Genomic DNA, 18,251 nt, shown 5'->3' on the forward strand with positions numbered 1-18,251 from the left:
CTAAAGCAGACAAGTAAAAAACCCACTATTACAAGCAGTATGGATTCACGGGGTGGACAAATGTCATATCATCTGTTCAGACTGTTACCATTGTTGGAGTATACCTCATGAGCTGTTAAGACTGACTTACCAACTTCAACTTTGAAATTTATTTTATAACATTTAGTGATAATGGGAAAAAAGGTCAATTTTGTAAACCACTATTTTAATCAATAATCATTTCTAAACAATTTTTTAAAAAATGAATGCAATTACACTGGTATAAAGAGATTTTGGTGCCAAAGATGTCTGAACGATTTTATATTAAAGTTATGGTGCTGATTAAGCATATGACTTTGGTTTTGCCAAATTGGCTCTGGTTTCTGAGATATTTAATAGTTAATTACTGCAGAATTCTGGCTTCAAAAAGTCACTTTTATAGCATTGCACTCCTACAAATGGAAATACAAAATAATTATATGGTATATTTCATTACCTTAGATAATGATAAAGAGACAAAAGACCAAAAGCTATTACATTGTTATCCTACACAAGTCGCATTGGGAGAATGCATTATTTTCATGGATGAAGTATCTCAAAAACTAGAACAAATTCAGCAAAGGTAATGGGATCTCTGAATTCAGTACCATCAAAATACTCCGGATCCATTCAAGAAACCTTGGCACCTGAACAAAAAAAACTTTTTGTAGACCTGTGCAATTAGTCAAAGAAATTATTGCAAACTGACACATGAACATGTAATAATAAAAACAGATCAGCATTGCCCAGGTTGTGGTATTTTCTGTGGTCCTTTATGTATCGGTGTAAGGACTCAGTCAGACTAGCGTATTGCATGTACGTGGGCTGCTCATGTGCGCCATGTACCACACACGGATGCATTATAGCCAGTATACATGGACGACTTTCCACATGGACCAATGGTCTATATGGGAAAAAATCACGGTATACTAATTTATGAACCAGACTCAGTAAAGAACAGGCAGCTCTTGCACTTGTCCAGTAAAATGCATTGTTTTCTTCTAAAGTACATTTTTAGTTTTACCTACAAGAATAACACTGCACACAGCTATACAAATTAGTCAACACATTCCGTGTCCATGAAAAAGAATGTCCCCAGTTTTTTGTTGCCCCATCTGAAAGAAGCATACAGTAGGGGTAAAGACCCTAATTCCTGCGCTGTCACTTACTTGTTGTAGACCTCCTGGTAAAGCAGAGTTTTACCTGTTACAGCTCTAGTCCTTTCAGTGATGAGCTCCTCCTATGTTGTCCTCAATATTCATGAGTTCTGGCCATCGTTGCCCATGCTATTGATTGACAGCTTTCTGTCTACACTGAGCATAGGCAGAAAGCTGCAGATGATAATCAGCACAGCGTATAATTGAGAGGACAAGAAGAAATGCAGCATACAAAACAGTGTTTTTCTCAAAGCTACTGTATGAAGCCCAGCTACTGGAATCTGTGTCTCAGTCCCTGTTTCATGTTGCCATCAGATTGGTAACATAAGTGTCAGGGATCCATCAACTAATATTATCAGCAAGAATAGGACAGACTAAAACTAATGGAAATCTGATTGACCCAATTATAAGAAAAAGAGATCTGACAAGATACCTTGGGATCTATTCTAAATATACGGTAATGTGTCATAGTGCTCATGGTTGTGTTTGAACAAATATGGATGCAAACAGCCTAAAGAAACCCTCAAATTACTACAGACATTTCATGGAGACTCCTACCATTCTCTGGGAGACCTTGGTATGCCATAGGCTCTGTTTACACTGTGTTTATGCAGTTTGTCTATGCCTCCTGGATGTTCTATCTGAATTCCTGAAAAACAGGATTCAGAGCAAATCCCCATTGGAGTCTTAGGCTATGTGCACATGTTGCAGATTGGTGTGCGGATTTGTCCGCACTGTTTTTGCAAAATCCGCAGGTAAACTGCACTGCGGATTACCCGCGGATTTACCGTGGTTTTTGTGCTGTTTTTGTGCGGATTCCATCTGCGGTTTTACACCTGCAGATTCCTATTGAGGAGCAGGTGTAAACCGCTGCGGAATCCACACAAAGAATTGACATGCTGTGGAATAAACAACGCTACGTTTCCGCGCGTTTTTTTCCGCAACATGTGCACTGCAGATTTTGTTTTCCATAGGTTTACATGGTACTGCACAATGCATGGAAAACAGCTGCGAATCCACAACGTCAAATCCGCAACGTGTGCACATACCCTTATACTGCAATGACAAAGTTCAAATTAACTCAGTTCGTGCTCCACGCCCCAATAGTGTCAGCCTTTTCAGATGGGCACAAAATACGGACATAGTCTGTTACATTTTTTTACTCCTCTATGAAGACACATTGCCCAAAACAATTACAAAAGTCTATTTTAATTATGTATCATTGTAATCCATGACTTTGTAGAGAGCTCCATCTGAATTCCTTTTTTTCAGGAACTCAAATCTAGCCGCAAGCAGAGTCTTTGATAAACTATATCTGTCTGAAAGTATTCAGACCCCTTTAAATTTTTCACTCTTTCCCTTTTCTTTCATTCTTTCATTTATTAAAAAGAAAAACTGAAATATCACATGATCATTAGTATTCAGACCCTTTGCTCAGTATTGAGGAGAAGCACCCTTTTGAGCTAGTAAAGCCATGAGTCTTCGTGGGAATGATGCAACAAGTTTTTCACCCCTGGATTTGGGGATCCTCTGCCATTCTTCCTTGCAGATCCTCTCCAGTTCCATCAGGTGGATGGTGAACGATGGTGGACAGCCATTTTATTTTCAGGTCTCTCCAGAGATGCTCAATTGGGTTTAGGTCAGGGCTCTGGCTGGGCCAGTCAAGAATGGTCACAGAGTTCTGAAGCCACTCTTTTGTTATTTTAGCTGTGTGCTTAGGGCCATTGTCTTGTTGGAAGGTGAACCTTCGGCCAAGTCTGAGGTCCACAGCACTCTGGGAGAGGTTTTCATCCAGGGTATATCTGTACTTGGCCACATTCATGTTTTCTTCAGTGACAAACAGTCGTCCTGTCCTTGTAGCTGAAAAACACCCCCATAGCATGATGCTGCCACCACGTTTCACAGGTGGGATTGTATTGGGCAGGTGATGAGCAGTGCCTGGTTTTCTCCACACATGCCGCTTAGAATTGTCACCAAAAAGGTCTAACTTCTTCTCACCAGACCAGAGAATCTTATTTTTCATTGTCTGGGAGTCCTTTCATGTGTTTTTTTTTTTAGCAAACTCTATGCAGGCTTTCATATGTCTTGCGCTGAGGAGAGGCTTCTGTCTGGCCACTCTGCCATAAAGGCCTGACTGGTGGAGGGCTGCAGTGATACTTGACTTTGTGGAACTTTCTCCCATCTCCCTATTGCATATTTGGAGCTCAGCCACAGTGATCTTGGGTTTCTTCTTTACCTCTCTCACCAAGGCTCTTCTCCCATGATTGCTCAGTTTGGCTGGATGACCAGGTCTAAGAAGATTTCTGATGGTCCCAAACTTCTTCCATTTAAGTATTATGGAAGCCACTGTGCTCTTAGAGACCTTGAGTACTGCAGAAATTCTTTTGTAACCTTGGCCAGATCTGTGCCTTGCCTCAATTCTGTCTCTGAGCTCCTTAGCCAGTTCCTTTGACCTCATGATTCTCATTTGGTCTGACATACACTGTGAGATCTTATATACACAGGTGTATGCCTTTCCAAATCAAGTCCTATCAGTTTAATTAAACACAGCTGGACTCCAATGAAGGAGTAGAACTATCTCAAGGAGGATCACAAGGAAATGGACAGCATGTGATTTAAATATGTCTGAGCAAAATGTCTGAATACTTATGACCATGTGTCTAGGGGGTATCGTTTCTCCTTATGGAGAGTGACATACCATCTCTGGCTTGTCAAGGTAAGGAGGCTTATTTGCCATACAACGCTCCTCTGGGAAATTAAATATGCAAATTGCCTCTTCTGAGAAAAAGAGGACTTAACTCTATAGCGCCACCTTTTGGAAGTAGCGATCCTACAAGTCACAATCAACCCTCTAACGAGTCATGCAATATGACTTAGGATAAAAGCCAAATCAGTATCTCAATTCGCAGAAACGGTGTTTCGGGCTGTTGGCCCTCGTCAGTGCGAAGCATAAGAACTGATTTGGCTAGGTGAGAGGCTCTGGACTGGGGTCTAAGTCATATTGCACGACTCGTTAGAGGGTTGATTGTGACTTGTAGGATCGCTACTTCCAAAAGGTGGCTCTATAGAGTTAAGTCCTTTTTTTCTCAGAAGAGGCAATTTGCATATTTAATTTCCCAGAGGAGCGTTGTACGGCAAATAAGCCTCCTTACCTTGACAAGCCAGAGCCGGTATGTCACTCTCCATAAGGAGAAACGATACCCCCTAGACCCCAGTCCAGAGCCTCTCACCTAGCCAAATCAGTTCTCATGCTTCGCACTGACGAGGGCCAACAGCCCGAAACACCGTGTCTGCGAATTGAGATACTGATTTGGCTCTTATCCTAAGTCATATTGCACGACTCGTTAGAGGGTTGATTGTGACTTGTAGGATCGCTACTTCCAAAAGGTGGCGCTATAAAGTTAAGTCCTCTTTTTCTCAGAAGAGGCAATTTGCATATGACCATGTGATATTTCAGTTTTTCTTTTTTTTTTAAATTTGTGAAAATTTCTACATTTCTGTTTGTTTTCAGTAATGATGGGGTGCAGAGTGTACATTAATGTGAAAAAAATTAACTTTTTTGAATTCACTAAATGGCTGCAATGAAACAAAGAGTGAAAAATGTAAAGGGGTCTGAATACTTTTGAATACTTTCTGTACCCACTAATATATATATATATATATATATATATATATATATATATATATATATATATATATATATATATATATATATATACATATATGCAACAGTTGACAGGGCTTTGACCCCTTTGACGTATATTTATGTCAAAGGTCGTGTTCCTGCCTTCTTTGATGTGGGCTCCTATGACATCTTTCCCCTGTACTTTATGGCTGATTTAATCAGCCATCATATGCCTTTAACATCTGTGGGTGGAGCGGTGCGCCGCCTGCAGCTGTTAACCTGTTAAATCTCACTGTCTATCACTGACAGCGGGATTTAACAAGCTCCAACCAGAAGCGTGTCATTAATTCCACCCATCGGCACCCCGTCACATAATCGCAGGGTTATCATTACAGATGGGGGTCTGCTGATGACCCCCGTGCCTGTCATTATGAATGTCCCATGGCTGGTGTTGATACAAAATCTTAATTTCTGCTATACATAGCAGTGCGTTACAGTGGCTTGCAAACTTATTCAACGCCCTTTTGCTTTTTACCTGTTTTGTTATATTACAATCTGTGTTTAAGTATTTTTGTAATCCGATTTGTGTGTGATGGGTCAGCAATAAATAGTTGGTGACTTGGACTGAGAAAAATCTAGGCAAAAATTACATTTATGGGATCAAATAACTAAAAATTGTCATGTGCATACAGTATGTCTTCACCCCTTTTGCTATTAAGCCCCTAAACATTTCTGGTGCAAGCAATGACCTAAATGAGTCACATGCTTAGTGAAAGGAAGTCCACTTATGTGCAATCTAAGTGTCACATACAGAGCCACCATCAGGGCATTACATAAGGGGCCTGGTGAGCATAGGGGGACCCGGACCAAGTCCCCCCTCTTCTGCTCACCGGGCCCCAGCGAGAGGATTCCGCAGGTTCAGTAACTGAATGTGCATCTGAGTTGAAATCTATTGTTGTGTGGGAGTCTTCCCGCACGGTAATAGTGAACAGCCACCAGCCAATCACATGTGAGCAGCTTTCATCGAAACACTTGTCGCCGGCGTATGACGTCACTGTCATGCGCTGGGGTGTCCGTGCCTCAGATAGATGCAGGAGGAGGATGCCACTGGACCGCGGCCAGGTAAGGAGAAACTTTTTTTTTTACTTTTTTTTGCATAGCCCCACTATGAAGGTAGGACAGGAGATCATGTGGGGCAGAACGGAGAGACATGAGGGCAAAATGGAGACATATGGGGGCAGAATGGAGACACATGGGGGCAGAATGGAGACACATGGGGGCAGAATGGAGACACATGTTGCAGAATGGAGACAACATGGGAACATATGGGGGCAGCACAGAGTCACATGGAACCAGGATGGGAGAACATATGGGGCAGAATGGAGAACAACATGGAGGCAGCATGGAGAACATATGGGGACAAAATGGAGATGACATGAGGGCAGAATGGAGACAGGGGGCAGAATGAAGACAACATGGCAACATATGGGGGCAGCACAGAGTCACATGGGATCAGGATGGGAGAACATATAGTGGCAGAATGGAGATATGGGGGCAGAATGGAGGACAACATGGAGGCAGCATGGAGAACATATGGGGACAAAATGGAGATAACATGAGGGCAGAATGGAGACATGGGGCAGAATGAAGACAACATGGGAACATATGGGGCAGCACAGAGTCACATGGGATCAGGATGGGAGAACATATAGTGGCAGAATGGAGATATGGGGGCAGAATGGAGGACAACATAGAGGCAGCATGGAGAACATATGGGGACAAAATGGAGATGACATGAGGGCAGAATGGAGATGACGGGGGCAGCATGGAGACATATGGGGCCAGGATAGGAGAACAAATGGGGCAGAATGGAGACATGGGGGCAGGATGCAGACAAAGGGCCAGGAATGAGACAACACAAGGATGCAGGAATGAGACATGGAGGGTACAGAATGGAAACACATGGGGGCAGAATGGAAACACATGGGGGCAGAATGGAGACAGAATGGAGCCACATGGGGACAGCAGGGACCAGGATGGGAGAACATATAGGGGCAGAAAGGAGAATGACATGGGGCAGCATGGAGAAAATATGGGGACAGAATGGAGGCAACATGCGGGCAGAATGGAGACACTTGGCAAAATGGAGACACGTGGGACCAGGATGGGAGAACATATAGTGGCAGAATGGAGATATGGGGGAAGAATGGAGAACAACATGGAGGCAGAATGGAGAACATATGGGGACAAAATTGAGATGACATGGGGCAGAATGGAGATGACGGGGGCAGCATGTAGACATATGGGGCCTGGATGGGAGAACATATGGGGCAGAATGGAGACATGGGGGCAGGATGCAAACAAAGGGCCAGGAATGGGACATGTGGAGTACAGAATGGAGTACATATGGGAGCACTATGTGGCACATTATTACTGTAGGGGCTAATTGTTTGTTTTTTTTACTTTTTTTTGTTAAGCCGCACATTGAGGGCAGGATAGGAGATCATGTGGGGCAGGATGGAGAGACATGGGGGCAAAATGGAGATATATGGGGGCAGAATGGAGACATGGGAGCAGAATGGAAACACATGGGGGCAGAATGGAAACACATGGGGGCAGAATGGAGACGACATGGGGCAGAATGGAGATGACATGGGAGCAAAATGGAGACAAAATGGGAACAGAATGGAGCCACATGGGGGCAGCAGGGAGACACATGGGACCAGGATGGGAGAACATATAGGGGCAAAAAGGAGAACGACATGGGGTCAGAATGGAGAAAATATGGGGACAGAATGGAGACGACAGGGGCAGCATATGGAGACAACATGCGGGCAGAATGGAGACATGGGGCCAGGATGGGAGAACATGTGGGGCAGAATGGATACAGTACAGACCAAAAGTTTGGACACACCTTTTAAAGATTTTTCCATATTTTCATGACTATGAAAATTGTACATTCACACTGAAGGCATCAAAACTATGAATTAACACGTGGAATTATATACTTAACAAAAAAGTGTGAAACAACTGAAATTATGTCGTATATTCTAGGTTCTTCAAAGTAGCCACCTTTTGCTTTGATGACTGCTTTGCACACTCTTGGCATTCTCTTGATGAGCTTCAAGAGGTAGTTACCGAGAATGGTTTTCACTTCACCGGTGTGCCCTGTCAGGTTTAATAAGTGGGATTTCTTGCCTTATAAATGGGGTCGGGACCATCAGTTGTGTTGTGCAGAAGTCTGGTGGATACACAGCTGATAGTCCTACTGAATAGACTGTTAGAATTTGTATTATGGCAAGAAAAAAGCAGCTAAGTAAAGAAAAACGAGTGGCCATCATTACCTTAAGAAATGAAGGTCAGTCAGTCCGAAAAATTGGGAAAACTTTGAAAGTGTCCCCAAGTGCAGTGGCAAAAACCATCAAACGCTACAAAGAAACTGACTCACATGAGGACTGCCCCAGGAAAGGAAGACCAAGAGTCACCTCTGCTTCTGAGGATAAGTTTATCCGAGTTACCAGCCTCAGAAATCGCAGGTTAACAACAGCTCAGATTAGAGACCAGGTCAATGTCACACAGAGTTCTAGCAGCAGACACATCTCTACAACAACTGTTAAGAGGAGACTTTGTGCATCAGGCCTTCATGGTAAAATAGCTGCTAGGGAACTACTGCTAAGGACAGGGAACTACTGCTAAGGATAGGCAACAAGCAGAAGAGACTTATTTGGGCTAAAGAACACAAGGAATGGACATTAGACCAGTGGAAATCTGTGCTTCGGTCTGATGAGTCCAAATGTGAGATCTTTGGTTCCAACCACCGTGTCTTTGTGCGATGCACATGTCTGGTTCCCACCGTGAAGCATGATGGAGGAGGTGTGATGGTGTGGGGGTGCTTTGCTGGTGACACTGTTGGGGATTTATTCAAAATCGAAGGCATACTACCAGAGCATCTTGCAGCGGCATGCTATTCCATCCAGTTTGCGTTTAGTTGGACCATCATATATTTTTCAACAGGACAATGACCCCAAACACACCTCCAGGCTGTGTAAGGGCTATTTGACCGCAGAGTGAAGGCAAAAGGGCCAACAAGTGCTAAGCATCTCTGGGAACTCCTTCAAGATTGTTGGAAGACCATTCCCGGTGACTACCTCTTGAAGCTCATCAAAAGAATGCCAAGAGTGTGCAAAGCTGTCATCAAAGCAAAAGGTGACAACTTTGAAGAACCTAGAACATAAGACATAATTTCAGTTGTTTCACACTTTTTTGTTAAGTATATAATTCCACATGTGTTAATTCATAGTTTTGATCTCTTCAGTGTGAATGTACAATTTTCATAGTCATGAAAATACCGAAAAATCTTTAAATGAGGTGTGTCCAAACTTTTGGTCTGTACTGTACATAGGTGCAGGATGCAGACAAGGGGCCAGGAATGAGACGTGGGGTGCAGAATGAGGTATATATGGGAGCACTATGTGGCACATTATTACTGTAGTAAGGGCTAGTTATTTTTTTTTACTTTTTTTTGTAAGGCCGCGCTATGAGGGCAGGATAGGATATCATATGGGGCAGAAACGAGAGACATGGGGCAGAATGGAGACATATGGGGTCAGAATGGAGACCTTGGGGGCAGATGAAGACAACATGGGGGCAGAATGGAGACACATGGGGCAGCATGGAGTCACATGGGACCATGATAGGAGAACATGGGGGCAGAATGGAGACAACATGGGGGCAGAATGGAGACGACGGGGCAGTATGGAGACACATGGCAGAATGGAGATGACATGGGGGCAGAATGGAGACAAAATGGGAACAGAATGGAGCCACATGGGGGCAGCAGGGAGTCACATGGGACCAGGATGGGAGAACATATGGGGACAGAATGGAGATGACATGGGGCAGAATGAAGACAACATGGGGCAGAATGGAGCCATAGGAACAGAATGGAGATACATGGGGGCAGCATGGAGTCACATGGGACCAGGATGGGAGTGTCACGTATCCTCCCACCACTGCCACCTATATGTCACGATTCACAACGTGACCGTCACCCCTATGTCGCGGATTGGGGTGGCTTTAGGCCAACAGATGGCTATCACATGTGCAGGGGGCTTATCCTAGTTATCCCTCCACTGCTACAATGTGCTGAAAAAACACACACACGGCTATTGACCTCTTAGTTTACAGCAGGGGCTTATTTTAGGTATCCCACTGCTCTTCCATATACCACGAACTTCAGGGATTTATGTATATCCTGCTTACAGTTCCACTTAAAACTTGCAGCTCTCTGGCGCCCCCCTTTCTGTCAGGTCAGATTAGGTACTGCACCTAGGGTAATTAGTCACCAGAAAGGCTGCCTGCTATGTACTGGCTATTGGGCACGCTGCAGTGACACGATAAACTACTCCCACTCAGGCAGGAACAATAATTATCAACGCCGCAGTCGCTACAACGACACCCAAAGGCCTGCACACGGTAAGCTGCCACCAGCTTCGATTAAACGAGTCCGAAGCTAACCCAAAACAGTAGCGTAATTCCCTTCAGGAGATGGTACGTTTTAGAACAGGAAGAACGAATCTAGTATATTAAATATTATACTCCATAAATGATTTTAAGGCAGTGTTTATAAAAGTTATATAAAGATGTTACAATATGAGACAATTGCAAATATGTACAAGGTAATTATAAAAAACAGGGATTACATGAGAAATAACACTTACATGTGTTCAGATCATGTGAGGCAACCAGGCTAGTGGTGGAGTTTCCATCTGTCCCAGTGCATTAGGACGCTGGTTAGGAACAGCTCTTCTTGTCAGGCTCACATAGGCTCCAGCAGACAGACTCTCCCAGGCTGGAGTGCCTGGCAGACTTATAGCTCAGGTTGGTGACATCACTAAAAAGCGGTTGGTTTACCCAGTCCGTCCTACCTCTTCAGTTTTACTAGATTTAACACAAGTTTGTCTAATGCCTGTATCTCCGCTACAGAACATGTCATAGTCATAACAAACCCAGCGTTCATCTCGTATTAACATTGGCATTCTAATGAGATCAAATATGTCCTATTTGTGATGGATAAATACAGAGAAATCCCTACTTTTTACCTGATGGAGTTAGAAGCTCATTCTTACAGTGATGGATAGATGCGCCGATGGACTTTAGCAATATCTATTTTTCCTTTTTCGTTTGCTTAATATCTTACAATAATGGAACAAAGGACTTCCATGGATTTTGGAGCCATTTTTACCAGTTCCAGCTAGTGCAGTTGGGAGGGGGCGAGTAACTTTCGTCGAGCAATAAAACCCCCTTCTACCATACATTCAGAAACTCACAATGAAGCAAAGAGAGACAGAGAGAGAAGGGGGGGGGGGGTTTAGCCCACAGCATGGGCTAACAGGAGAAACTAAACTTATATGATATTTCATAAAATATCGTGACAGGGAGAACATATGGGGGCAGAATAGAGACAACATGGGGCAGAATGGAGATTACATGGGGGCAGAATGGTGATGACAGGGGCAGTATGGAGACACATAGATGGAAGAATGGAGACACATGGGGCCAGGATGGGAGAACATATGGGGCAGAATGGAGACGACATAGGGGTAAGATGGAGACGCATAGGGCCAGGATAGAGTCACATGGGGCCAGGAATGGGAGAACACAAGGGGCCAGGAATCAGAGAACACAAAGAGGCAGGAATGAGACATCTGGGGTGTTGAATGGAGTGCATATGGAATCACTATATGGCACATTATTACTGTAGGAACTCAGTTATTTTTTTTAACTTTTTTTGTAAAGCCGCACTGAGGGCAGAAAGGAGAGACATGTGGGCAAAATGGAGACGACATGGGCCAAAATGGAGACACATGGGAGCAGAATGGAGACAACATGGGAACAGATGGGAGACATATGGGGCAGCATGAAGTTACAAGGGACCAGGATGGTGATATGGGGGCAGGATGGAGAACATATCGTGACAGAATGGACATGGGATGGGGGCAGAATAGAGATGACAGGTGCAGCATTGAGACAACATGAGGGCAGAATGGAGACACTTGGCAGAATGGAAACACATGAGGCCAGGATGGGAGAACATGGGGCAGAATAGAAATGACGTGGGGGCAGAATGGAGACATGGGGGCAGGAAGGGGAAAACACAAGGGGCCATGAATGCAAGAACACAAGGGGCCAAAAAATCAAGAACACAAAGAGACAGGAATGAGACAACACAAGGAGGCAGGAATGAGACATGTGGGGTGTTGAATGGAGTACATTTGGGAGCACTGTGTGGCACATTATTACTGTAGGAGCTAATTAATTTTAAAACATTTTTTGTTAAGCCACACTATGTGGGCAGAATAGGAGATTGTATTGGACAGAAAAGAGAGATATGGGGGCAAAATGGAGATGACATGGGCAGAATTGAGACACATGGGGCCAGAATCCAGACCTGGGGTCAGAATAGAGATGACATAGGGGCAAAATGAAGACAACATGGGGCAGCATGGAGAACATATGGGGGTAGAATGGAGACGACATAGGGGCAGAATGGAGAAAATATGGGGTCAGAATAGAGATGACATGGGGTCAGAATGAAGACACACGAGGCTAGAATGGGAGAACATATGGGGCAGAATGGAGACGTGGGGGCAGAATGGAGACATGGGGGCAGAATGGAGACATGGGAGCAGGATGGAGACACATGGGGCCAGGATGGAGACACATGGGGCCAGGATGGAGACACATGGGGCCAGGATGGAGACACATGGGGCCAGGATGGCGTCACATGGGACCAGGAATGTGAGAACACAAGGAGACAGGAATGAGACAACACAAGGAGGCAAGAATGAGACAAGAATGAGACATGGGGGCCAGAAGGGAGTACATATGGGAGCAGGATGTGGCACATTATTACTGTAGGGCTAAATAAGGGATATTATTACTAGAGATGAGCAAATTTGATCCGGTCAGGGTTCATTTGGCAAGCTATAGTGCTTACCGAATAAGCTGCCGAGGGAACCCGGATACCTGGATCGCTCCGGCTGATCAGCTGTTCGGCTCACGACACATTCATGGAGAGCCTGTTTGTAGGGCTTTCCATGCATGTGTTGTGACTGTCACACAGCTGCGACACATGCAGCTGTGGAGCTGAACAGCTGATCAGCCGACACGCTCCAGGAAGCTGGGTTCCCTCTGCAGCTTATTCGTTAAGCGCTAAAGCTTGCTGAATAAGCCCTGACCCGATCAAATTCACTCATCTCTAATTATTACTGCTGTGATGTATTTTATTTTTAAGGATACTGTTTTCAGTGTGTGTGTGTGAGGGTGTTACTGTGCAGGGTGATACTGTTGCATTTTTTCTTCATCTGGCAAAGTGTAGAAGTTGGGGAAAAATTGGGGAATGTGCTCTAGATTTTCTTATTTTCTGCAGAGATGAATCCTGGCTGAAACGTGATGGCGGTCATTACTGGATGAAGCAGAAAAGCAAAGACTGCTGAAGGACTTCAACTAGAGACGTCATCGGTGTGTGGGTGTGTTATCTGTACACTGACACTATACACGATATACTTTGTACAGAGCTCATGTATTTAATGTCACTTGTCACCGGTGATCCCTGTATTCCCTATACACTGACACTACATACAGAGATCCTGTGTATAATGTAACCGGTGATCCCTGTATTACCTGTATACTGACTCTATACACTGTATACTATGTATAGAGCTCCTGTGTATAATGGCATTTATGGTGATATCGGTATTGTGGGGTTTTTTTCTTATTAATGATTAGTATTGTAGCATGTTGTCACTATATGGTGGTAATAAGTGGTCTGGTCATGGTGTGAAGGAATTTGTTCCTTGTATGTGGTATTATTCGATCACTATATGGGGGTAATATGTGGTCTGGTCATGATGTGGTGGCATTTGTCTCTTGAATGTGGTATTATTCCGCCACTATGTGGTAGGGATATGTGGTCTAATTAGTCTGGTTTTGGTGTGGCGGTATTTATCCCTTGTGTTATTGCTCTGTGTGTAATCTGGTGTTCAATGTGAACTTTTAATATATGATTGGTGAGGATGTAGTGCAGAAGTGGAGTTTTTCCAGGAGTGGGTGATGGGATGGGACTGTGTTAGGTTCAAGCGGTGGAGGTGGAGCTCCGGTGGAGGCGGAGCTGAGGTGGAGCCTGGGTAGAGTTTCAAGGGGGTGTGGAAATTTTGCCAGAATGGGGCCCTGAAATTCCTGGTGGCAGTCACATGGTCTGTCAGTATGTAGAGTAGTGTTCAAAATAATAGCAGTGTGTTCAAAAACATGAGTTAATCACAAAATCTTCATACTAGTTTTTATTTCTATGCATTGGGAACATTGCACACTGTTTCCTAATTCAAAACATGAAAAGAAATATATATAATTTTTGACTGCTTTGCAGAAAATAACAAAATTAACTACTATTTTTATGAGAATTAACCCCTTAACAACCGCCGATACGCCTTTTAACGGCGGCCGCTAAGGGTACTTAAACCACAGTGTCGTTAATTAACGGCGCTGTGGAAAAAGTGAATAGCGCCCCCCAGAGTCGGATTTTCTCTGGGGTCTCGGTTACCGGGGGTAGCCTAGACCCCAGAGAACATGATTCGGGGTTTTTTTACCGACCCCCGAGTTGCGATCGCCGGTAATTAACCGTTTACCGGCGGTCGCAAAAACCCCCCCAAAAAAACGCGATTTCCCATTTAATTTCTTTGTCCTCCGATGTGATCGCACATCAGAGGACAGAGAAATGGGGTCCTCGATCGCCCCCCGATACTCACCTGTCTCCCCCGGTGCTCCTCGTGGCTCCCGATGGGCGCCGCCATCTTCTTCCGGCAAAAAAATGGCGGGCGCATGCGCAGTGCGCCCGCCGGCGGCCACCCGGGAGATCTTTGGGGTCTCGGCTGCTGGGGGTAGCCGAGACCCCAAAGAACATGATCGGGTCAGTTTTTACCGACCCCTGTTTGCGATCGCCGTAATTAACTGTTTACCGGCGACCGCAAAAAAAAAAGCGATGTGTAATTCTCTGTCCTCTGATGTGATGGCACATCAGAGGACAGAGAAATAGGGGGATTCGGGGACCCTATCATACTTACCGGTGTCCCTGGGTTCTCCTGCGTCCCCTCCTGCCCGCCGGCTTCTTCCTATGGAAAGAAAATGGTGGGCGCATGCGTAGTGCGCCCGATCTCTGCTGCCATCTGCCGGCCGGCAGGAGAGAGGAGTTGGGGCTAAAATTAGGGTTAAGGCTAGGGTTAGGGCTACGGTTAGTGCTAGGGTTAGTGCTAGGGTTAGGGCTAGGGTTGGGGATAAATTTAGGGTTAGGGTTGGGGCTAAATTTAGGGTTAGGGCTGGGGCTAAATTTAGGGTTAGGGCTAGGGTTGGGGCTAAAGTTAGCATTAGAGTTGGGATTAGGGTTTGGATTAGGGTTGGCATTAGGGTTACGTTTGGGATTAGGGTTAAGTTTGGGATTAGGGTTAAGGTTAGGGTTGGGATTAGGGGTGTATTGGGATTAGGGTTAGGTTTGAGGTTAGGGTTGAGATAAGGATTAGGGGTGTGTTGGATTTAGGGTTCTGATTAGGGTTATGGTTGTTTTGGGGTTAGGGTTGCGATTATCCTTAGGGTTGTGATTAGGATTATGGATCGGGTTGGCATTAGGGTTAGGCCTCTTTCACACTTCAGTCTTTTGGCGTCAGTCTGAAACCGCCATTTTCGTCAAATAGCGGATCCGCCATTTTTTTTGGCGGATCCGCTATTTTCCCATAGACATGCATTAGCGACGGATTGTGGCGGATGGTCGTCCGTTCCATCCGCCATGCGACGGATCTGTCGAGATTTGGCGGACGTCATCTAGACATTGATGGCCATTGTAACGTCTTTTGTCTGCGCCGAAATGGCGGTTTGCGACGGATCCGTCGCGTTCGTCATTCCATAGAATGGCCGCCTATGGGCGACGGATCCGTCGTTACCGTCATTTCGGCAGATCCGTTGCCCCAATCTGCTTGTTCAATTGCGCATGCTCCAAAAAGTACTTTTCCCAGACAACCCCCAAGTAACGGATCCGTCAAAAAAACGGATCCGTTAGAACAGTTTTCTCAACAATTGTGACAGATCCGTCACTATGTCGGAGCTGACTGACGCCAAACAACTGAAGTGTGAAAGAAGCCTTAGGGGTGTGTTGGGGTTAGGGTTGGAGTTAGATTTGGGGGGTTTCCACTGTTTAGGTACATCAGTAGGTCTCTAAACGCCCCAGCCAATTTTGCGCTCAAAAAGTCAAATGGTGCTCCCTCCCGAGCTCTGCCGTGCACCCAAACAGTGGTTTACCCCCACATATGGGGCATCAGCGTACTCGGGATAAATTGGACAACAACTTTTGGGGTCCAATTTCTCCTGTTACCCTTGTGAAAATAAAAACTTGGGGGCTAAAAAATCTTTTTTGTGGGAAAAAAAAATCTTTTTTATTTTCACAACTCTGCATTATAAACGTCTGTGAAGCACTTGGGCATTCAAAGTTCTCACCACACATCTAGATAAGTTCCTTGGGGGCTCTAGTTTCCAAAATGGGGTCACTTGTGGGGGGTTTCTACTGTTTAGGTACATCAGGGTCTCTGCAAACGCAACATAATGCCCGCAGACCATTCTATCAAAGTTTGCATTCCAAAATGGCATTTCTACCCTTCCGAGCTCTGCCATGTGCTCAAAAAGTGGTCCCCCCCCACACATGGGGTATCAGTGTACTCAGGACAAATTGGACAACAACATTTGGGGTCCAATTTCTCTTGTTACCCTTGTCAAAATAAAAATTTTGGGGCTTAAAAATCTTTTTTGTGGAAAAAAATAGTATTTTTATTTTCACGACTCTGCATTATAAACTTCTGTGAAGCACTTGGGCATTTAAAGTTCTCACCACACATCTAGATAAGTTCCTTGGGGGGTCTAGTTTCCAAAATGGGGTCACTTGTGGGGGGTTTCTACTGATTAGGTACATCGGGGGCTCTGCAAACGCAACATAACGCCCGCAGACCATTCTATCAAAGTCTGCATTCCAAAACGGCGCTCCTTCCCTTCCGAGCTCTGCCGTGCACGCAAACAGTGGTCCCCCCCCCACACATGGGGTATCAGTGTACTCAGGACAAATTGGACAACAATTCTTGTGGTCCAATTTATCTTGTACCCTTGTGAAAATAAAAACTTGGGGGCTAAAAAATCTTTTTTGTGGAAAAAAAATATATTTTTTATTTTCACGACTCTGCATTATAAACTTCTGTGAAGCAGTTGGGCATTCAAAGTTCTCACCACACATCTAGATAAGTTCCTTGGGGGGTCTAGTTTCCAAAATGGGGTCACTTGTGGGGGGTTTCTACTGTTTAGGTACATCGGGGACTCTGCAAACGCAACATAACGCCCGCAGACCATTCTATCAAAGTCTGCATTCCAAAACGGCGCTCCTTCCCTTCCGAGCTCTGCCATGCGCCCAAACAGTGGTTTACCCCAACATATGGGGTATCAGCCTACTCAGCATAAATTGCACAATAAATTTTGGGGTCCAATTTCTCCTGTTACCCTTGAGAAAATAAAAAATTGCAGGCTAAAAAATCATTTTTGAGGAAAAAAAGGATTTTTTATTTTCACGGCTCTACTTTATAAATTTCTGTGAAGCACTTATGGGTTTAAAGTGCTCACCACACATCTAGATAAGTTCCTTAAGTGGTCTAGTTTCCAAAATGGGGTCACTTGTGGGGGGTTTCTACTGTTTAGGCAAATCAGGGGCTCTCCAAACGCGACATGGGGTCCGATCTCAATTCCAGCCAATTCTACATCGAAAAAGTAAAACGGCACTCCTTCTCTTCCAAGCTCTGCGGTGCGCCCAAACAGTGGTTTACCCGCACATATTGGGTATCGATGTACTCAGGAGAAATTGCACAACAACTTTTATGGTGTAATTTCTCCTGTTACCCTTGTGAAAATAAAAATTTTGGGGCAAAAAGATCATTTTTGTGTAATCAAATGCGATTTTTTATTTTCACGGCTCTACTTTATAAACTTCTGTGAAGCACTTGGGGGCTCAAAGTGCTCACCACTCATCTGGTTAAGTTCCTTAAGGGGTCTAGTTTCCAAAATGGTGTTACTTGTGGGGGGTTTCCACTTTTTAGGCACATCAGGGGCTCTCTAAATGTGACATTGCATCCGATCTCAATTCCAGCCAATTCTGCATTGAAAAAGTCAAACGGTGCTCCTTCTCTTCCAAGCTCTACGGTGCGCCCAAACAGTGGTTTACCCCCACATATGGGGTATCGGCGTATTCAGGAGAAATTGCACAAATTTATGGTTAAATTTCATGTTTTTACAATTGTGAAAATAAAAAAAAATGGTTCTGAAGTAAAATGTTTGCAAAAAAAGTTAAATGTTCATTTTTGCCTTCCACATTG

This window comes from Ranitomeya variabilis, chromosome 1, assembly GCF_051348905.1.
Source record: "Ranitomeya variabilis isolate aRanVar5 chromosome 1, aRanVar5.hap1, whole genome shotgun sequence".
Classification (NCBI taxonomy): domain Eukaryota; kingdom Metazoa; phylum Chordata; class Amphibia; order Anura; family Dendrobatidae; genus Ranitomeya; species Ranitomeya variabilis.